The sequence below is a fragment of the Hyaena hyaena genome, unplaced genomic scaffold, assembly GCF_003009895.1.
Source record: "Hyaena hyaena isolate Hyena2069 unplaced genomic scaffold, ASM300989v1 scaffold_36, whole genome shotgun sequence".
NCBI lineage: Eukaryota > Metazoa > Chordata > Mammalia > Carnivora > Hyaenidae > Hyaena > Hyaena hyaena.
The window spans coordinates 4,175,761-4,199,322 of record NW_024080668.1 but is presented as its reverse complement, the minus strand read 5'-3'; positions in this window follow the sequence as shown (position 1 = coordinate 4,199,322).

Sequence of the window (23,562 nt, the reverse complement as noted above, 5' to 3'; positions counted from 1 at the left end):
AGGATTGGTGGGCAGCCCCCTTCCCGGATGGCAGCAAGCACAGGGGGAAGGGAACGGGGCGGTGGGGGGGGGGTGTTGGGAGCAGCTCTGGGAGCACCAGCCTGAGCAGGGAGGCAGGAAGGCCCTGGAAGGAGGGAGCTGCCCCCTTGTGAGGTTGGGAAGGCTTCGAGAGGCAGAATGGGACCAGGCTGTGTGTGGGCACAGCTGGGGCCCCTCTCCCCACCCAGGCCTCACCTCTGCGTACCACTACAGTGGGGGGCTAGGGCTTCAACACCTGAGTCCCGAGGGAAAATGTGGGCTGTCCTGTAACAGAGATCCACCATCCTCCTTCCATTTCCCCCTCCCCTCCATTCCAGACTGGTCGCACATTGTTGGCATAAGGGGCCTGATGCCACCTGTCTCCCTGAAAGACTCCCCCAGGGAGAGGCCTGCACAGATAGAACCCAGCCGCTCTCTAGGATGGGGCCCAACCAAGAGCTGCCCACGAGCTCAGGAGGCAGCGCCTCTATCTCCTCCACGTGCGTCCCTCCAGCCTCTTGCCTCGATTCTCTACCCTCGAAAACAAAATATGTATCCTGACAGGGCTGATGCTTTTGCAGGGGGATTCCTCCAGATGATCCTCCCAAGGCTCAGTGCTCCCCCTCCCCGTGCCTTCTCTGACTACACTTTCTCCCTGCTGGTCTCATCCGGGCCCATGACCCCCTAACCCAACCGCTCACACCTGACCTCTTCACTTGGATGTGAATGTGCATTTTATCCAGCTTCACAGAGTCTCTATCTCCTGGGCTTCCCCACAGTGGTAGGCACCCCATCAATCCAGCAGCTCAAAACACACACTTGGGATAAATCTGATTCCTCACCTCTCATCGCCCATGTCCAACTCGCCAGCAAGTGCCACCGCCAAGACCCTTCCTGCATCTGGTACCCACTGCTCTACCCCCTACCCAAAGCCACCCTCCCCCCTCCCCCCCCCAACCTCCGCTGGGGCCTCCCAGCTCATCTCATTCCTTCCCTGCTCCCGTCCGGCTTCCATCCAGTCTCCAAACCGCATGCCAAGCGAGCCTCCAAATGAATGAAGAAATGAATCATGCGAACACTTCTTAGAAGTCGTTTCTGGTGGGAAGATGGGAGTATAGGGCGGCTCAGTGCCAGAAGGGAACCTCGTCTGACTAGAGTTTTCTCCTCTTGAGTGCCGTCTGCCAGTACATCACGTGCAGAGTCTCACTGACTCTTCGATGGTCCTGAGACCTACCCACTATTACCATTTCCATCGTATATGAGACAAGTGGCCTGTACAGAAGTTTAGGAACCAGCTCAAGCACATGCAGCTGGTGGACGGGATAGATGGCACCCACCCCTCTCCATCACCTGGCTCTCCGGGAACTCTCTGGGCCCCACTCATATGCCTCCTTTGCCATAATGCCAATCTTGGAGGAGGCTGGCTTCTGACCCAGGAACAAAGAGGATGGTAACTCTTGCCTTCTGTCTGTCTTGTGGGAGGTCCCAAGGTCAGGGCAGCCGTGCAGAGGCCACTCTGCTTTTCCTGACCTCTGTGCAACAGAGAACTGCTGAGCTGCCTTTGTTTCCCCTTCCTACAGATGCGAGGCAGACACACAGATTTGAGGACAGCAGGAGCGGGAAGTGACAGTGATTCCTGAAGTTGAGGAGGGGATGAAATGACTTTTGCAGGGCCATGCCACTCAGCTAAGTACTGATCTTGTGAAGAGTAAGCATACACAAATCTGCACTGAGGCTCTAGAAACTTCTCCTGCCTGGCTGTAGAGAGACTGACCACCCGCTCTTGGGCTGTCTCAATCCTGGCTGCTGCTAGGGCTTTGGCTTGTGCCCATGACCTTGGGAGGGGTCTCCGGGGTGCATTCAGGAAATACCACATTGAGTAATGGAAGCTTCCATCAGAGGCCATGATAGATCTGTTTTCAGCTGCTCCCTGTTGCCGTGTGATTGATTCCCAGGGAGCCTGTATCCCTTTTCTGACTTATTGAGTGTGGGTGATGGATTTTTGACAAGATTGATTTTGACCTGAATACTGCTGAGCTAAATGAATCAACACTGTCAATTTCTCTGCCTTGTTCTGAAGAATAGTTAGGTGGATAAGGACATTTTTCTTTCAGTTGAAGTACTTTAAGCTACCCTGGCTGCCCAGCAAAGCCTTCTCTCTGTCAGCACCCACAGGCTGCCCCTGCACCTGTCCCTTCTTGAAAGCACAGATGGACAGGTCAGTTCCCCCCTTCCTCTTTGTTCTGGCAAGGCTGGTTCCCAGATCAGGCCCACTGTCCGTGTCTGCTGGGCCCCACTTCTTTCACGGGGCTCCAGCCAGAAATATGAGCCATAATTGGGGTCGGCTATGTGATTAGGACAGAGATTTTCATCTCCTCTCTTGCTCTCAAAGCTGTGATTTCCGAATCGGCACATTACTTACTTTTCCCCGAACTTACGATAAGTATCCAATCTTTAAGGCAGTGCTGACGTACAGCACTCTCTTCCCGGGATGAGATCTTCACATCAATCGTTTTGCCTTCTGCATCTAAGCAGATACTCAGGTGAACGGTCCTAACACATCCCACTGCCCCTATCTGTCTGCCTTCCCCCCCGGTTCTCACTGCTGGGGTCCCCTGTGGGCTCAGACTTCCTGGGTCCAGAGAGGAAGGGGTGAGGTAGATACACAGAGAGCTGGCTGGGCTTGGGGACAGGGGAAATTGGGGGCTGGGATGGAGCATTGCTCTATACCTCTTCTCATCTGCAGAATGGTGACCCTGAGAAGTGGGCATTGTTCTCATTACATTAGTCATAATATTTAGGATATTACATAAAATAAATTATACTATAGTGATAATTTTTACAGGAGAATGATCATTGCATGCTAAAGACTCTTTGAGGGGCAAGTCATCTGTTGCTCCGAGGATCAGAGGTCAAGTGCCATTAGAGACACTTTGCACAGGAGTCGATTGAAGCTCAAGGAACTTAAACAACCTGCTCAAGAATGCCCAGCCATCCAGGGGGTCCAGGGACCACTGAGCTCTTTCTGGGATGCCCCACTGCTCTGCCCCCCAGTGGAGCCTAGAGCTGAATCCCACACTGAGGTTAGACAGCCCAGGCAGGATATGGCCAGACTCCACTGGGAGGAGCCCGAGGAACCTGTTGGGAATCCGTGGTCCATGACCTTGCTCTGACTCACCAACCCCTGAGCTTTCTCCCAGGCCCCACCTTCCCACGTTCAGCTCAGGGAAAGGGTGCTGGCTGAACCCCCAGAGCCTCTGGGCCCTGTGGCTACACCACTGCCTCCTGGCTCACCGTGCGGCTCTCTCATTCTGAGCCCATTCTCACCTTGCCTTCCCAACCCATTACTCTTGAACAGTTATTGGAAGGATGCCTCTGGCTTCCAACAGAGCTAACTCATCCTTTGAGACCGCCTCAGCCAGTGGCATAACTTGGCGTTCACCTGGCACCGGAGAAGTGTGCCTCTGGCCCAGGATCCATACCTAGTTAATGGTTCAAGAACCAGGACTCAAGGGCCAGAAGTCTAAGTCTGAAGCTTTTTCTATGACACCACATTTCCATCTCCGCCACCATCCCTCTCCATTCAAACAACTCGTTGGTATCTCCACAACTTTAGTAGACTTTGCTTATGATGTCCCTGGATCAGGGACACTTGCTGAATCCATGTGGGGAGGTGGGGTTTTCTGAGTACAGGCCTAGCCTGAGGACTATTACAGGGCAGAATATTCTAGAAAGACAGCTGAGAGCTGTAATGAAATGGACATTTCTGAGTTTTTCTCATGGACAGGCCCTTCTGAGCGACTAGCGGGCCCCAAGCATGGCCCTAGGAAGGCTGCACTCAGGCCTGAAGGAGTCAGACACTCTGGGTGTGGCCAGGAAAGGGATTCCGGAGGGCAGTGCAGGGGCTTCGAGGGGGCGGGAGGGCAGGGGTAGGGCTGAGGTCTATAAATCTGCAGGTCTTTCAAGAGCACAAAGCCTCAGGCAGCAGAGCCTGTGGGGTGTAGGGGGAGGCTCACTGAGCAGGAGTTGGGGGCAGGGAGAGGAGACGCCGAAGCTGGCCAAGTGGGTCCTCTGTGGGGAGGAGAGCCAAGGAGGTCTCTGGCTCCTGCCAGACTCTGCACTAGTCTGCGTTCGGCATTTTTTGGTGCACTGTCAATCCTTACCTTTCTCCTAGCTAATTCATCTCCTCTGGGACAGCTAAGGTAACTAGGCTCCTCGTTGTCTTACTAAGCTTATGAAGGCCAAGTTACAACTTTTCTGGAAAGGTAACAAATTCTCAGGGAAAAAGTGCAGAGATTCTAGATCAACTGGGGCCAGGTGGGTCAGAGCACTCTCTTCTACGGAACTCCTCCGTCTCAGGTCCCTGGGGTGGGGGGTTGTGCCCTGGCCTGGTCCCTGTCCTCCTAGGAAGGGTTGGAAGCTGGCTCCCTGCCCCCACCCCCCCCACACACACTCTGAGTGATCTGATTTGTGCTAAGAGGAGTACAACCTCCCCAGGGATCAGAGTGGATAATTCTGGACTTCTTCCATTGGGGTCATCTTACTGACTGGGTATTCAGTAACCAGGGAGGGGGAGGGGTGATGGCGCGCTGTCCATTAACTCCTTCAGTGCTTGCCTGTCTGCCGCCAAGTGAACTCAGGAGCCTCCAGGAGGCGGCTGTTCCCCGGGCCGGGGGGGGGGGGGGGGGGGGGGGGGGGGGGGGGGGTGGGTAAGGCCTTCCTGCTGATGCTCAGGCATCTCTGATGGGGTGGCATCCAGGATGTGGGTGGGTCCCTGCTCTATGGTCCATTCTACAAATCTAGCCTAACGCATCTGAGGAACTCTAGGGGTCTGGCCTCAGCTTCTTCCATGTCCCACAATCATCTGACATGGAATAGGCAGGTTATAAAAAAGACAAATGACTTGCAAAGAAAAATTTCCCTTTGCCAGGAGAAGAGGCAGACAGAGATAAATGAAGGGAGCTGCTTTCTGAGGTCCTTAGGCCCTTCCTTCCCTTTCCAGGGGCCAGCAGGTCTGCCATCTGCTCTCTGCAGTGTCTCCCTCCAAAGAGGCAGGGGCATGAAAGGGAGACTACACGGGCTCTTCCGAGGAGAGGAGGATGTGAGAAAGGCAGAGGCGGCGGCCCAGACCTTAGCTGCGAGGAAGGAAGATGGCCCCTAGGACGCTGCCCAGAGGGTGCTGGCTCCCAGGTGTGAAGGAGAAGGAGGGGAAGTGGTCACCAAGCCTCTGACCTTGACCCGGAGCACCCCAGCAGGCCTCATCCCCAGCAGGCCCCAACAGCAGCCTTGCCGCCAGCCTTCACAGATGACAGACCACACTGAAATAACTCGTTCCAAGGGTAGTTGGTGATCAATGACTCAAATTAAGCTTCAGAAAAGGTTTTTTTCCTCCCTGACACTTTATACGTTTCTCAGCTTATCTCTTCCTTGGATGGCGGTATAAGCCAGATGATGGCTCCCTGAACTCTCTAGAAAAAAAAAAAAAAAGTAAATTCACAGAGGATTTAAGGGCTGAGTGAGCCCCAGGATGGAGTGAAGGTCCCAACACCCAAACGCCAGCCCTCATCTTTTCCAGGCAGCGGTCTGCCACGTCTCTACCCATCACCCCCTTTCTCTGTTTGCCGCTCCTACCTTCCTTCCTGCACCCCAGCCTCCCTCCGCAGCTCAGAGGGTTTTAGCTTCTAAATCAGGTTATCTCTCCAGTCTGAATTCCTGGTAACTGAATTATCTCTGCAGAAGGACACAGAAGTCTGGGCAGGGGGAAGGGGCTGTCTGGGCTGGGGACAGTCTTCCTGGCTGCTCCTCAAGCGTGGTCCTTGTGCCCCTCCTCCCCCACCCAGACACTGATGCCTCAGCCCCCTTCTCTCTCTCCTCATCATAGCTTCTCTGTCTTGGAGGGCAGAGGGTTCAAGGATGCTGCCTATTGCCCAGCCGGGCAGAGAGCCACTGGGTCAGAGAGGTCGGCTCTGTTCTTGGCAGGAAATGAGGGGCCAGCATGGAAATGCCACCCAGGCTGGGACCAAGATCAGTGGAGTGGCAGCCCTGAGTGGGAGAGGTGGAGGGAGGTGAAGGGCAGCCCAGGCCCCCTCGCTGGTATCTCAGTCCCTGGGACCTGCAGCGGTCAGCGTTTCAACATCCTGGGGTGGGCCGCCTGGGCGCCCTGTTCTTTGTCAGTGATGCTCGAATGTCAAAGAACCTGTGGACCACCCAGAAGAGAAGTAGTGGAAGGGCTGAGCCCAAGAGGTGTGAGCAGCAGGTGACAGATGCAGTGTGACTTTGAGTCTTTTAGCAAAAGCTGTCCCAGGAAGGAGCGAACTCGGAGAAATAGGGATTTGGGGATTCACACAAGAGGGCTCATGGGGTCGTTGAGGCCCTTTTATAGACCACAGTGAGGTTAATGCACACTTCCTCAACCTTGGAAGCTAAGTTTCTCTAAATCCGGTCCTTAGATCACTCTCCCCCCTCACCCCCAACGTGCACACATTTCAGCACTGGCTGTAATGCAGGTTACTGGTTCCCAATGGGGATATACTGAATCAGATTCTCTAGGGACGGGGCCTGGAATATGCATTTATTTATTTATTTATTTGGAATAAGAATTTAAACTTTTTAAAAAAATGTTTGTAATTTATTTCTGAAAGAGAGAAACAGCGTGAGCAGGGGAGGGTCAGAGAGAGAGAGAGACACAGAATCTGAGACAGGCTCCAGGCTCTGTCAGCACAGAACCCGACGCGGGGCTCACACCCACAAACCACGAGATCATGACCTGCGCCGAAGTCGGATGCTCAGCCGACTGAGCCACCCAGGCTCCCCTGGAATATGAATTTATAATAGACCCTCCAATGATAAGACCAGTAAGAGCCTAGGTTCATATAGCATTTGCTCTGTACTGGTTTCTTTATATTAACTTGTTTAATTTGTATAACAATGTGTGAGGTAGGTTGTATCATGCTTTCGTTAAGCAGATGATGAAACCACTGATGCTCTGAGAAGCTGTCTAATTCCTTTGTCATTGAAGTGGGATCGGGACCTGGGTGGGCAGCTGCCAGAGCCGGGTTTCCACCTATCACTGCACACAGCCCTGCAGCTGCCCACGGAGGTTCACGTTGAAACCTCTCCCATGGGTGTCCCAGCTTGCAGCAGAGGGAGGATTCTGAGCCGGAGTTGGCACTGCGGTCACCGGCAGCATGGGCCAGGTCACAGCTGATGGTCTAGGAAGACCGCTGACCTAGGGTGTGGGAGGCCAGGCCGTGCTGCCGACAAGTGGACAACTTTAGGCAGGGTGGTTCTCCTCCTGAGGCCCCGGTTCTGGCCATCTGTCAGGAGGATGCTAAGCTAGATGGCTCTTAGATTCCTTCCTGGCTCTGACATTTGAAAAATATGTGCATTTCCTTTTTCTGAGCAGCTGGGGCATTTTCCTGGGAGGCCGTGCGTGCATGTGTGAGCGTGTGTGTGTCTGGGACAATCATATGTAGGAGAACCAACTGTCTCCAGCTCAAGACTGGCCAGGCATCAATGTCTGGTAGCCATGAGTCTGGGTCTATCGCAGGCTGGGCCAGTGGGGATAGGTTGGGACTTACTGGGGAAGAATTTGCACTGGCACAAAGGCTGTCTCTGTCTTGACTGTTTGTCTAGTGTTGGCCTGAAACGGCCCTGAGGCTCACCTTGGGGGCGGGGGGTGGGGGCGTGAATGGGAGAAGAGACAGAAAGCTGTTGCAGTAACAAGAGAGCAGCTTCAGGGAAGCCAAGTCCCGAAGCACGCCCCGGCTTGGAGCCGGCCGCGCAGGCGCCTTGCCTGCTTAGAAGCCAGTTCCACGGGCCTGGGTTCTCCTGCAGTCTACCTAACTCTGCGGGCGAGCTCCACCTTTGAACACTCTGCGAGAAGGCTCCACAGGGACGAGCCAGCTCCCCTTCCCCTTCCCATCCTGTCCTGTCCCTGCATGGATTCCGCTACACCGAGACACAAGACAGCAGCCAACTGAGTCCTTGCCTGATGCCACAGCTTGTTCTACAATCCTTTAGCCCCAAGAGAACGGACCTCAGGGGGCCCATGCACAGCCTTGCTGGACAAGCCCTCCACACAACTGCCGGGTGGTCTTCTGGGAAGGGGCTAATCTCTGTGCCTGTGTGTGTGTCGGGGAGGGTGGGCAGCTCCTCGGGCCTGATGGGAGGCCACCTCCAAGCAAGAGGTCCTCCTCCAGGCTCAGCTCCTGCCAGCAAGTCTGGGCCATCCAGCCCTCTTGGGGGCAGGTGGTGGGCTCAGGCTCTCTGCTGGCGCTGTGCATGGACCATGGACTCTATGCTTGGACATGGCTGGTGGCAGAGCAGGGATGCCCATGCGTTTAGGGGCTGGGTACTGGCCAAGTAAACACTTCACAGGGTTGAAGGGTTTATTTTGAGCCAGCATCTTGTCTTAGTTCGGGTACTAACAAAGTACCACAGGCTGATGGGTTTATAATTAATGGAAGTGTATTTCTCATGTTTGGAAGCTGTAAGTCTGAGGTCAGGGTGCCAGCAGGGTTGGGTTCTGATGAGGGCCCTCTTCTGCGGTGCAGACTATCACTTTCTCTTGTGTCTTCACTTGGTAGAAAGAGAGTGAGAGAGATCTCTGGAGTCCCTTTTATAATCCCACTCATAAGGGCTCCCCGCTGTGACTTAACCACCTGCCAAAGGTCCAGTTTCCTATTAACATCCCAATGGGGACTGAGTTTCAATACATGAATTGCTGGTGGGGGGGGGGCGGGGAGAGGGCATGGTGCAACATTCAGTCATGGCACATATCTTGGGGTTTGCTGGGAAGTCACTGGCCTGTGGTCATCTATGCAGTATGCAGTTAGCATTCACTGTGGAACAAGGTGGCAAGTTGGGGGACAGCTGGGGACCTGTAAGGAAAGTGGCCTCTGTCCCTGCTAATGGAGCCATTATGAGCCTGCCATCTCCAAAACACAGTGTCCAGAGGTAACATCTCTGCCTGCATCACTTCCTGCAGGCCTAGGACTCAGAGCTGTGATGCTTCCTGGGATTCCAAGCATGTTGATCCAGAGAAGGAGAAGAGGGTCTAAAAGAGCCAAACTTCTCTAGTGGAGATGGGTCTATTGCACAGGGTTCCTGGTGCTTGGACGGCTGGGTGATGCCTCCTCTGTGGAGCCCTTCTTGACTCCCTTGGTCCAGCCTGAGAGTTCCCTCCCTCACACTCAGCTCTGCGCCCCTCCATTATCACGGGTGGCGCCACGGCTGCAGGCCAGTGTCTACGCACACACCCCGGGCAGAGGCCCCACCTTGTTCAGCTTTGTGCTGCCAGCACATAGCAGTTCTGGAATGGACACTTGGGGCTCACAGCTGCTTGCCTGGATAGTGAACATGGCGCCCTTGGTGGGTGAGGACTCAGCTGCCTAACACTCCACCCAGGGTTGGAATGAGAATCAGGAGGCCCCTCTCGATCCCTTCCCCAGGCCCCCAGATGGGGACCCTCTCAGCTACGCTCCGGCCTGCACAGGATGGAGAGATGAAGTACTGTCTGGCATTGGGGCTTTTCCTCGCCATGAGTCAGGTAGAGAAACAGCTTGCTTCCCAAGGAGAAAGTGGAACTTTGTAGGCACACAAGGGTAAATATTGAGTGTGATATGGTGCTAATTAGCTGCACAAAGGCCATTAGCATTAATGAGATCTGTCTCTGTGGCCGGTTCCCGCTGCAGTGAGCAGGCAGCATCATTTCTCTGGTCCAGGCTCACTGGCTCAGTGCTCTAGCTGCTGTGGCTATGAGCCTTTATGATGCTCTCCTCTTGGGCACCAAAAAAAAAAAAAAAAAAAAAAAAAAGACAGCAAGAATCACAAAGCCCTTTTTCATGTTTCCTTGGAACAAATGCAAAAACTTCAGGTTAAATATATGCTAAAAAAATTTGTTTCTCATTTTCTGCCTTAATCACATCTCCTCCTCCTCTCAACTTGAGAATACCTTGGCTGGAAAACAGGAAAAGAAGGTGGCTGAGGAATGATCAGGGTTTTTTGTGTTTTTGTGTTTTGTTTTGTTTTGTGCCCTATGTCCCAGGCACCGAGCTATATGTTCCGTCACGTAAGCCTCACGGTGACCACGTGCAGGTAGATTCTATTATGACCCTCATTTTGCAGATGAAGGACAGCGAGTCTCTAAGGGGTTAAATAACTTGCCCAAGTTCCCACACTTAATACCCAGATCCTTCATGAGCCAGATTCTTTCATTTCCTCCACTCCATAGTCTAGACCGTGTGGGATGACATCGGGAAGATCCGCTGATGGCACATAACTCTAGAATTCCTCCTCTTCCTGGACCTGGCAGTGACACAGGCGGGCTGCCTCGTCCCTTGTCTGCATCTACCCTTGCTTGGTGTTTCAGGTCTTTCTCGCAGGCCCAGGTGTCTTCTTGTTGGATCAGAGCTGTGGTGTGGTTTGAGTCCTGGATATGTTGCTCTCATGCGGGGAATCTTGCTCATTGGTCTGGGTTAGGCACACCCTGCCCTGGGCACTGAAGTCCACTTTCATGGACCTTCCTCCTTCTAGCACTAGATCTTCTCTCCCATTCCACCAGATATCATTGATCTGGTCAAGGGCGGCCAAGGCTCTCCCTCAGCCAGACTCACATTTCCATGAAACTGCCTTTCATCAAAACATACCTGTCCTTTGTTTCGTTTTCTTCTATCACTTCTCTCTGGTTTCTAGACAGTTCCCTAATGTGACAAGACCCTCACAATTATATCTGGTCCAGTCCAGGTAGAAGAGAAGAGCTGAAAGTTGTGGAGAGGTAACCGAGGAAGCAGATACAAAAGTGGTAGCATGAGGTTAAGTCTGAAAGTCAAGCTAAGGCGGAAACAGAGAAATGAATAGCAACGTTAGTAGCTGGGAGAATCAAGAACAGGGTGGACCAGAGTTAAAAAAAATTTGTGTGGTGATGAACTGAGACCAAGCTCTGCCTGCTTCTATCAGGATAGAAATTTGAAGATTGACAGGAATCAAATAGGACCTGGTTTCTGCCTCATAGCCCTTCAGGGGCTAATGGGATGGCTCTTTTAAGGTAAGCCAGGCTCAGGAAGGAGTCAAAAGCTGAGGGGCAGAGAAATTCACAGGTAATTTTTTTTTTTTTTTTTTTTTTTGCAAGGAGCCAAGGTCAAAGACACCTTAGAAGGGAAGGTTCTGCTTTTCTAAGGTGTGGTTGGACTGGGGGAAAAATAGCACTCACTTTTAGGGCGTTTCTATAGAACTCCTAAGGAAATTAGTCTAGAACAATGAACTGAAATTAGAGCACTCAGTGTCTCCATTCTTCTTACAACTAGAGAAAAACCTTCATTAGCATTCTATTAAAGAAAAGGCTCAAAGTTTGCAAGACACAAGAAGCAAAGCAGGAGCAGCAGGCTTTCTTCAGTGGGAAAGGGGTGGTTTTCAGAGGAGAGATTTGGCTTACAGATTAGGGAATTTAAAAGAGGGGGATGAAAAGGATCATCCAAGTGGGGCCCACTTCTGAAGACCTAGGCTTCTTTTCTTTGCATGATAAAAAAGAAAAAGATAGGAAGAATCATAAACTGGGGTCCTCCTACATCATGCCAGGCTGAGATCTACCTGACCTGTCAGCAAAAGAATTGACACTATATCAACTGGAGCCCTCTATGTGTTCTATCTGGAAAGACTGGTAAGGCAGGAGGTATGTGGGGAAGAGAGACGTCTTCTGCACTGCACAACTCCAGGGGGCGCCATATACATGGAATTCAATGTGTATGACTGCTCCTGTGGTTTGGTAACATGTACATATAGAGTAAGGGAGAACACTTGCTTCCTATTGAGCTTGTGGGGTGAGGTGGACACCTGATGTGTCATTGCACTGCAATCTTGTCCCTTCTTTTGATAAAGGGGCTCTCCCTCCCCTGACTCCACCCTGTGACTCCTGATTCCATGAAGTCTTCATGAGAATGTCTATCAGGGGCTCAAGCTAGCCAATCTCTCTCTCTCTTTCTCTCTCTCCCAATAAATAAAAAGTATTTAAGTAAATTTAAACTTAAGTTAATAATAGATTTTAATTAAATTATGATTATTATTTATTTGAAAATTTAAGTAAAAATAGAGATGCTATGGTTTTGTGGGTTTTTGCGGGGGGCGGGGGGGGCGGGTGGTATTCTCACCAATATGTCTTGTGCACCACCCGGAGGAGGCATGTACCTGCAGTTCTGGGCACTGCTGGCCTCGAGCGTAGCCTCCACAAGAGGCTCTACCAGAGGAAAGCCAAGCCACTGACCCCTGGGGGACAGATCGCAGTTGCCTAGCAGCCTTTGAGGACATGCAAATGCCCTTCCCTCAGCACTTGCCTAGAGTCTCCCCACGTCCCTTCTACACCCTTGCCACCTTATTGCCCAACTTGTGCCATCTGCTCACATTCTTTGTCCATGAAGCCTCTGGACCCTGTGGTGGCGCCAAATCGTTTTGAAAGGCAGACCAAGCCACTGATGCCCCGCAGGGTGCAAGAAGGCACTCTGTCCATTAATGCTGGATGGACGGTGAAACTAGATGGAGCCTGACCCTGGGCTTCTACCACCAGCAGCCCCCTGGGACCCAGCCCTGCTCATGGCGAAGCCTGTATCCCACTGTCCCCAGAGGCTGCAGTGAGTCTGGGCACGACCAGGACCCCCACCGGGAGCAAGTGGCCCTGGCAGCAACTACTGAAGACTTGGATGCAGGGCAGGAGGGTAACCCGGCACAGATAACCACTCGGGAGCTAGCCTGTCTCTCAGAATCTCAACTGAGTTGAATTATCCATGGTCAGAAATGGTTGGAGCTGATGTAATTTTGATGGCAGCAACTTGAGAAGATTGTTTATTACCTCCAGGGCCACAACTAGCCTTTGTGATACCTATAAAAGGCACACAGCTAAGGGAATTGACGTATCTCTGAGCAAAGAAAAAGTCACCTTTCTCTAGGTAGACAAAAGCCTGGGCAAAGAGGCGAAGCTTGTTGAGCAGAGAGAGCAGGTTAAATCCACTCTAATTTGCCTGCTCAGCTGGGTGCCCAACTTTTAACCTCTTCTCTCCTTGGAGTGGTCTTGCTTTCTGTCCTTCCTGAAGCCTACTTGCTCGGATTTTCTGTCTATTTTGTAATTACCCCAGATCCTTCAACTTGAATTACTCTGCTAAGGCACCGCCAGGCATTAACCATACTGGGGATATGATAGGGAATTAGTGGCCAAGACAATTACAGAGGCACAGAAGATTGTACAAGTTGATTCCCTAATTTTTTTTAACACACACACACACACACACACACACACACACACACACCTCTTCAAGGCAGAGGAAGAGAAATGCCACACCCAGGTAACACATGGCCTTCAGAATCCACTGAGGGGTGCGCAAGGAAGGGATGACAAGGAACTGTGCCAAGTGGTTCATGTCAGTGCAGATGATCTGAAATCTCCTGAGACCCCTTCTTGCTCTAGAATATAAAATGATTTCCGTCACAACGTAGTCATTTCCAATGGATTAATGGGTTTCCTCTTCTCCCGTGATATATTTGCACTGTATCAGAGCATTTTGGAAGCTCAATCCACGTTACGTCAGCATGGTTTTTTCTGTGTACACATTTCTCTGCTTCTGACACCTCTCCCTTCTCTCTTGAAACTCAATATAGGGGGAAGGATATGCAGCATGTGGCTTGGAGATAATCTACTCTAGATTTGAATACCAGCAGTTGACTAGCTATGCAACCCTAGAAAAATGATGTACTTTCTGAGCGCTTTTCCTCCTTTGTAAAAGTGCATGGTATCTGCAGTAGATATTGTTTTTGCTACCCAGTGTCTATTCCTCTTTCTTCTGTATCAGAAACCTAATTTTCTCATGAGAATCCCTTGCCTTCATACACAGGCCTGGAATTTTGAAAGAGCAGGGGGCACTGACTGATGCACCCCCTCCCCCACCCCGTGCTTTCTCCAGGCATGCACGTGTGACTTGGACTAATGGGTATTGTGTCTCCACTATAGTGACTGGGTCATGGGAGGTCACGTGATTCAACCTATGCCAATAAAAATCTGGTGCGGGACCTGAATTCAAATCACTGAGAAAGAGACGATTTTTTCATTTACTCCTTGATTTAAGTCCGGAGCTTCTGGAAGCTACCAAATTGAAGAACACTGCTTCAGAGTGATTCCAGAGCAGACGGGGGCGGGGGGGGGGGGCATTCGAGCTAAGAGAAGGACAGAGACCTAGTCCAGATGACATCGTTTAGCTGTTCAATCTGGAAGAGCCTGACACCAAAAACCCTGGATTTGGATCTCTTCGTTTACATAAATCCACGTTCCCCACCCCACCCCCATTTTTTTGTTAGCCTATTAGGCTTACCTTTTCATATGCTTGTACTTGAAATAGTCACAAGGATACTTAATGTTTATCTTTAAAGATTTTGATAAGCGTTGGAATTAAAATGGAAGGTCAATAAATGGTGGCTGTGATTATTTTTGTTACTCTTACTGTTGTGCTATCTTCATAGATGCTGCAGGGCCCCTACTACCCCTTCTCTCTCCCTTCAACCGAATGTTCCACAGAGGTGCATGGCAGGCATTTCCAGCACTGTGACGGAGCCTGGGTGAAGGCCAGAGGCAGCTGCCTCAAAGGTGCCTCCCTGCCTCCCGCCAGCAGACAGCAGAGCTCAGAGACGGCAGCTGGTGGCTGATGACCCAAGCTCTGGGGACCACCGTCCTCAGGGACCACCCGCAGATATGGTTCCCTTCCCTCCCCCAAGTCAGGCACCCTCGACCACCTCCTAGACTGAGGACCTGGGACGGTGGGGCCTGTCGCTAGAACTGAACTGTAAAAGAGCAACATGCTAATTCCATGCAAATGAATATCTATTTTGAATCAACAGCTTGGACACTTTTCCTGGGAGGGCTGAGGCAGCAGGAATCCAAAGGGAAGACAGGAGGGGAGGGGTGTGTCTCGGAGGTGTCACAGAGCACTCTGGGGCTCCCAGCAGAGCCGAGCTGCCTCCTGCCCACAGCCCCTGATGCTATTGGATCTGCTTATTAGCAAGTATGAAACAAGGGGAGTCCAAAAAGGGGGAAAAAAAGAAACAGAACAAAACAAAACAAAACTCGGCAATGAATAAACTAACAGATGGGGACTTAATTCAATTTGCATGCAATCCACCCTAGAACCAAGGACTTTGTTTGCCTAACAATGAAGACTGGGGAAAGGGAAGGGTCCCTGCTGCAGAGGCTGATGGGGAGGGTCCCAGATCCACCCTCCCACCCCGCCCCTATCTCTTATGGGGACCAGATGGGTATTCTTGTGAAGCAACTCTCCCTTGGGCTGATGCTGAATTCATCCATCCTCTGACCCAGAGAGAAGGTTCCTGGGAGCAGTGAGGCTGGCACTGCAGGAGGGGAGGGCCTCGGGGTGGCAGCAGCAGCAGAGGGGGATGAAAAGCCCAGTGGGAGCTGAAGGGCAAGGTCAGGGTGACCCCCCACAGCCCCTACTTAGGTACAGAGTGAATCAGAAGGCAGCGAAGCTGGCAAGCTGGTACTCGAATAGCGGTCTGCAGGACTCCGAAGCCTCCATCCTTTCCACTGCGGATCCTGCTTCCAGAGCCTGGCCCCCAAGCCTTGCTCTGCCACTGACTAGCTGCTTTGAAGCTTGGAGCATCGAGATTCCTCATTTGACAAATGTGAATAATAGCCAAATGGACCTCGGCGCATCTGCTGGGTAGCACACACCAAGTGTCAGTGAGGAAGCTTTGTGTGATCTCTGAAGATCCGCCCAGGTTCTCCTGTTAGTGATGACCATTGTTACAGTCCGGGGTGCCACTCACCTCGTCCCTGCTAGGGAGCTGACGGATGGGGTATGTGCACAAAGAACAATAGCCAAATGGGAAAAGAAGTACCACTTAATTAAACAGCATGGTGGTGGCAAAAAACCTATTGGAGACTGTGGCTAAAGCCAAATCCCCAAACCTAATCTCAGGCACAAATCCCACTTGCCCTGGCCTGCAGGGAGAAAGGAAAAGAGAGACACAGGGCTGGCCTCTTTGTGAACACATGTGACCAGCCGTGGCACACAAGGTATAGACCTGCCTCAGCCTCCTGGATACAAAAAAGTGTCATGTTAAGCCTGTTCTAGAAGGATCCAGATGTGTGTGGAGGAGGAAATCCTTTTTTCAGTACTCTCCTAGGTTCTGTGGCTGGCCTGAGATTTAAGCTGACATAAGACAGATTAATAGAACATATGCATTTTATTCAATATTTTTACTATTTATAGAAAAAAATTAATATTTTGTAGGGAAAGTAAAGACCCAGAGCTTATGTCTTTTTAACAAAGAATCATATTCATGGGGAGAAGTGACAAGGAATTTAAGCTTCTAGGGGTGGTAAGCTATGGGATGGTGCCTAGGAAACATGTGGAGAAGTTAATGGAAGATCAAGGTTACTGTGTAGGTCAGTTAACGCAGATCCATTTGTGAATTAACTCCCAGTCTCTGGTGATAAGAACCTTCTTCTCTTCCTGGTGCAGGGAGGCACTGTCTCATGGGAAATGTTATGTCTTCCTTTTAGGAAGAAGGAGGGAGGTCAGAGTCCTTCCTGTACCTGCTGTTTCTCAACTGCGTTCAGCTCAAAACAATCAACATGCCAGGGGTGCTTGGGTGGCTCAGTCCGTTAAGCGCCTGCCTTTGGCTCAGGTCATAATCACACGGTTTGTGAGTTCAAGCCCTGCATCGGGCTCTGTGCCAACCACTTAGAGCCTGGAGCCTGCTTCGGATTCTGTGTCTCCCTTTCTCTCTGCCCTCCCCCACTCACGCTCTGTCTCCCTCTTTCTCTTTTTCTTTTTTTTTTTTTTTTTTACATTTTTAATGTTTTATTTATTTCTGAGAGAGAGACAGCGTGATCAGGGGAGGGTCAGAGAGAGAGGGAGACACAGAATCTGAAGNACATTTTTAATGTTTTATTTATTTCTGAGAGAGAGACAGCGTGATCAGGGGAGGGTCAGAGAGAGAGGGAGACACAGAATCTGAAGCAGGCTCCAGGCTCCGAGCTGTCAGCACAGAGCCTATGCAGGGCTCGAACCCACAAACTGCGAGATCATGACCTGAGCGGAAGTCAGACGCTTAACCGACTGAGCCACCCAGGCACCACCCTCTCTCTCTCAAAAATAAAATAAACATTACAGAAAAATCAATTAAAAAAATCAACATGCTACAGGGGCATATTTCAGGGTGGCATGTTCTTGACCCCACCATGTGCTTTACCTGGGGATTAAAAGGAGAGCCCTCTCCCTCTGCACAAAAGAAATGAAAAGGGAAGGGAACTAACTATGTGAAAAGCAGAAGTGAAAAAAGGACCTTGTTTTGAAAGCCTGGGATTTGCATTAATACTAAGTGTGTTTCGTGTCATGTTAGACTTGACCTATCAAATCCCGACCTGAGGTTCTTACTGAGAGTAGGTTGGTTCTTCTGGCTTTTCTCTTGCTCGCTATACTACAGAGGACTGGGGACAGGCACGAAACCTTGCCTCAGCCACGTTTGACCCTGATCCTGAGAGTTTGGCCTTGGGCCTCAATCTGTCCTGAGAGTCAGAAACCTTAACTTAACCTCGACTAAAGCCCAGGTGCTATCGGAAATATCTGCAAGAATAGCTCACAGTCTCCTTTGCCAAAAGTGTGGGGAATAAGGAGAATGAAGGAGGGCAGGGAGGGGGAAGTCAGCTTGTGGACTCAGGTCTACCTCCCAAACGCCCAATAAATTGGTGCTGCTCAAGTTGAAAGGCTGCCCTGTTGGACAACTTCCTTTGTCATCTCTTTTCGGTGGAAAGAAAATGAATATTGATTCTGTTCTTGGCTCCATGCTGGGCCCCTTCAAATGAGTATGATTGGGTTTTCCCAATTTAGAGGGTGACATTCAGGCATCTAGAGGCAAGTACATCTTCCTAGAACTCCGCCTTTGAGTTGGAAGCTTGGTGAGGTGTGTGTGCTAGTATCCTGGGGTCCCCGCAGGCAACAAAAGAGGAGCTTCAGGTCTCAGGTGTTGTCTGAGTTCTCTCCAGCATCCCGGGCGACAGGCTTTGAATCACAGTTGTCTCAGAAGTAGCTCAAAATTAGGAATGCCAACATGCTGCAGAATGGCTCCAATGGATCCTTGGAAAAGGTGAACCCTAATACCACGATTCAGGCTCCACGACAGTAGCAACTGCTGGATAGAACTTCTCAGTGTTTTAATAAAATAGTCCTAGTGGAGAACGAAAGGGTATTTATCTGTTGTCTGAAGCTGACTGCTACAGGCACAAAATTCCTCTTAACCTCACGGAGTATTGTAAACATGCTTGGGAATTTTGCATTCTCATAATATATATTTGAGTATAAAATTATTATTCTGAATCAAGTGCCATCTAGCAAAGCTGGTAAGAGAAGAAAATGTATCATGCTTTATGCTGTAGCACCAGGACCCCATGCCCTATCCCCTGGGGTAGGTTATTTTGAGAAGCAGGACAATATTCAGATGCATGGACTCCCTGATCCTAAGCTTTGTGGAGGCCACTACTACAGTACGATGATTTCCTGTCTGGGTCATCCTCTCACTGGGGATGAGAAAGGAGTGTGTTTACTCCCACACCTCATAGCTCCCTGAATTCTGGAAAGTCATCCCCTTGGGTTTTCCTGAGCCATTGTATCTGCGCCCCACCTGCAGACAGAGACCTCCCTCTCTCAATCCATACAGACATGGTCACATACACTGAGAGGGCTCCAAGATGGTGGGTCCACAGTGGATTTCAATGATGCGGCCTCTTCTCTGCTAAGCCATGAATGCCACCCATGTACACCAGGAAGCCAGTGGTTAGGGAAAGGTATAACAGGAAGAAGAGCATGGGGCTAATGAAAATTTACTATATTTTGTTACCCAAATCATCCCCCTTGTGTATCTAAATGGATGTTTACTATGAGTTTTCATAGTTACACATATAAAGCGTAGGGGGAGAAATGAGTGGAAAGTAGTTGAAAACGCTAACTTTGCTATCAAAAATCACATCTGGACATTCCCAACCCTCCATCCCCTACTACCCTCCCCTAACATCCACACACACCTGAGGAGAAACAGAGACCTCCACCTACGGGGTCAGGATAAAAGTAAAGAAAGAGGTTAGTTTTGAAGCCCCAATCTCTTCTGTCCACTGGTCACTAAAAATGCACCAAGTGTTTGTTCAAACCCTATGGCGGTAAGAGGACTGCGTCCTCCTGAGGATCTGTTTGTTGTCCAGGAAGAAGTGGGGTGAATGTGCCATGTCTAGGGTGGCTCAGAGGCCCTCCAAAATCCAGAGAGGAAGGCCGAAGCCCCCTTGAGATGGAGAGGACAGGCTGTGTGCAGATTCTCGGGGCCCACTCACTTTGTCAGAGTGTCATCAAGGGGAATAATTTCGACACTCCCTGCCTGGCCTGCTGGGAACGCAGTGCTCTGTGCTGCTCCTGTGCAGACAGCACTGAATTTGCGTTGCACGGGCAGGGGAATGTGGCATAATGAGGTATAGATCTGTTTGGCCTGCACTGCAGGGAGCCACTGGCACAGGAGGGATTCTGGTTGGAGGCAGGCTGGTCACCTGGGCAGTAGCCCTGCCCTAAAGCTCTGAAGCCAATTACTGACGCTGTGCGAGGCCTTGGTCTTCCTCCTCGGCTCTGACGTGCCATCGTTTCCAGGTGGGATGGGCAGGGTGATGCGGTGAGAAGAATGTAGGATTTGGTCTCAGTGGCCTGGCTCTAATTCACACAGAGGCAAGTGGTGGCCCTGAACCTCACAGGGTGATTGGGAGGAATAGTGTATACACCCTAGAGCCTGTGGGGCCTTGTGCAGGTAGTGCCCGGGCAAGGACTGCAGTCTGGGGAGGGGTTAAGGAAAGGAGCTCCATGTCCAGTTGTGTTTAAGTCTTTCTCCAAACACTGTTTCCTCCAGAGCCTGCCCTAATCCCTGTGTCCCCAGGAAAGCGGATCCTTTGTAGCAGAGAGCATGGCCCCTTGTCTTAGGACTCTGCGTTCCTCTCTCCTCAGAGAGAATGAGGGGTTCCACCACCCCCTCCTCCCTCCCCACATGCCAGCATCCAGCACCTACTCCGGTTTTGCTTTTATCACACTGCTTGCAATTACTTGTTTACTCTTCTGTTCCCATGGAAAGACTGAGCTCCGTAGGGGCAAAGCCTAGGTCATACTGAGTAACTGGAAATAGTAGAAAATCAATGACTGTTTGGCAAATGAAGGAATAAGCAAGGGTGAAAGAAGCAGGTTGTGCCGATCTCTGGACCTGATGTTTCATCTTTGGCTTTTGGGCACTTGATTCCCTCAACATTTTCACAGCTTTTCCTCTATAAGGAAGAGTATGAATCTGAAAAGTCAGTATATGCTGAGGAACAGGAAGTCTATTGGTATTTATGTAATGATTCTTACATTTCTACAGAGCTCTTTACATTTTGTAGTTACTTGTACTTTCATGGTTTCATTTGACACCCACTAACAATTCAGCCAAAAAGAGAAAACAAAACAAAACAGGAAGCAGAGATTCAGGTAAAAATCAAGAGACTTGTCCAAGACCACATAGGTAACTAGGGACAGAGCCAGAATTAGAAACCTCATCTTTTGTTTTGTGTCCAGATGCTTTTGAGGGGAATCGATGTCATTTACCAACAACACCTTTAAGAGGCCGTGGGGACAACCCACCAGGTATGCCGGCCGGGGCAGCTATTCTGCTCATTCATTTTTCATGAATGTCTTCTACATGACTCCCTGGGCCATGCACTGTGACAAGTCTGAGAACAAAGAGAGGAACAGGGCTCAGCCCTGACTTCAGAGAGCTTAAGGTCCAGTAGCGGAGGCAGATACCTAGGCTGGACTTGAAGGATTAGAGCCCTATATGAGGTCTAACAACATCATGGTGGGAGAGGAGGGGAAAGAAAATTGGACTGCTGGAATATGCATATCTAAAGTAGAAGAGTCACGTGGTGGTGGTAGGGTCTAGAGCGTGGCCGCAGGAGGGTTGGTTGAAGCTATTGTACATGAGTGTTGTTGGAGTTGATGATATCAAGGAGTCTGAAGCCAAGACTTTGAATGGATAGTTGGTATACATGTGAAACAGATGATGTCAGAAGCTGAAGCAAAAAAAGACATTTCTGAGCCAGCCAATAGAACTTGTAATGAATGAGGGCAGGGAAAGGAAGGCAGAGGATAATGGCGACAAAGATGAATGAAAGAGTTAAGGGATGATGAATCTGATGACATAATGTTCAAAGAAAGAAGCCTCTTTGCAAGAGGGTGAGAAAGCAGGGTTGGAAGAAAACCACTGGGTTGAAATAGTGTAATGAGCTGAATGTCTGTTTCCCCAAACTCATATGCTGAAGCTCTAAGCTCTAATTCATGAAGGTGTAACCCCCATATTGGGATTAGTGTCCTCATAGGAAAAGAAAGAGACACCAGAACTCTCTGTCGGCGAGTGCCCACACCAATGAAATGCCATGGAAGCACACAGCAAGAAGATGCCACCTACAGCCCAGGAAGCAGGTCCTTACCAGATACTACACCTGCCAGCACCTTGATCTTGGACTTCTGAGCCTTCAGAACTGTGAGAAATAAATGTCTGTTGTTTAAGCCCGTGGTTATAGAAGCCCAAGCTGACAAAAACAGTGGTAAATCTAGTATGTTATATTTATTCAGAATTGGCTGAGGAAAACAGAGGTTTGTTTCTCACTCATGTGACCTATCCAACACTGGTTAGGAGGGAAGGAAAGAGCTTTGTTCCACGCAGGCACTGAAGATCGCACATTGATAAGAGCCCTTACATCTTGAACTGTATCATTTGGAAAATGCGATCTTCACAGTCACCACTGCAAGGGAAGCAAGGGCTGGAAAATTGTGTACCAATCTTAAACATCTTCATCACTTCTACTCATTGGCTTTTGGCTTAGCCCAGTTACTGGCCCCACTTAGCTGAGGGGACTGGGGAGGCAGAGGAACTGGTAAATCATCAGTGTTGTAGCGATCCCTGCTATCACTGTAGCAGACTCCACAAACTTGTTTCGTTCATTTATTCAATAAATACGAGGGCCCGTTTGGGTCAAACAACGTACTAGATGCTAAGGCTACAATGATGATGAAGTGGTTGTGGCCTGAACTCGGGAGTTCTTTGTCAAACTTGATGGCTTCTTCTCCTGATTCCTGATCCTGAGGACCTCTTTGATTGTCTCCTTGCTGGTTAGACTCCTGGCCATGATTTCTGTTATGATCTCCTGTCTCCTATTCTAGACTCTGCTTCTTGGATCAAAGCTCTGCTAGGCCACCACATTACACTGGATAGAGTATGTATAATTATGGTTCTATGTTACCATATCTGTTCCAGATTTTCAGCTTCAGGGATGAGGAATGAGTAGTTGGGGCCATTAGGTTTCTGTTGATGAAAAATGGGACTTGGAGAATATGTCTGGGGTAGGAACTTCTCCCATCTTGCTCTAAAGTGGGATCTGGTGAGCTAGGAGTGGCTACATTTCAGGCTTGCTGCCTCCAGGAGCATAATAATATCCCATAGGCCATAATTGAAAATCTATTAACTCTGGAAACCAGTATTGCATATAAACCTCCCCAGCCCTGGCCATCCTGCAGTGAGTACTCCCTCCCTGTTATTTCTATAAATCACCGGAGATAGGCTGGAAACCAATCGATGAGAAAAAATTATGCCACAGCATTAGATTTCATCATACACAACTTGAACTATTACTTTTCTGTCCTGTGGTGTGAGGAATCATGAGAATTAATAGTCTTCCTCTTCTCCAATGATGGGTTTATGACGCAGTGCTACCTACACTCTATTTCTTCCTTAAAACCATCAATTAATTTTGGGTACTTACAAATACTCAGTCACTTCCTGAAATTAGCACCCTCCCCACCATAGAGTCTTAATGGGAGTTTTAAATAATGATATGCTTTCCCAGTTTTGGCTTCCTTCTAATGCCTGATTCAGAACTAGTTTCAGGCTCACAGGCTCCTCCCTCTGACCTCTCCCTAGACTTCACTCCATATTTCTAGGGTAGTATCTGGTACTCCACCCCAGTCTGCCTCTTCTCTACAGATAGGGTAAGCAAGCCCAAGGTCAAGGCGATCTCACTGTTATCCTTCTCCTCTGGTTGCAGCACCCCATTTCCCTCACTGTGGGGGAGTCCTTTCTGAACTCTAACTCCTTTGAAAACAAGATGGAAGAGTCAAGTCCTTTGAGCAAATAGCTCTGGTGATACCCCTCTGGGAAAATCCCACTATCTGAGTGACTACAGTGTACACAGGTCATCTGGGAAGATGGGCTAGTGGAAGTCTAGGTGACCCAGCACATGGACACGATGCCAGAACAACATGGAGGTGGGTCCTTAGTATCTGAGCCAATCAGCACACATCTGCTGAACATCTTCTGTTTGCAAAACACTGTGCTGGATGCTATTTTAAATTTTTACCTTATTTGCACATGAAACCCAGATTTCCTCGGAGGGAAGCAAGAAATTTTATCCAGGGTCTATTACTGCTTTCCCTTGGT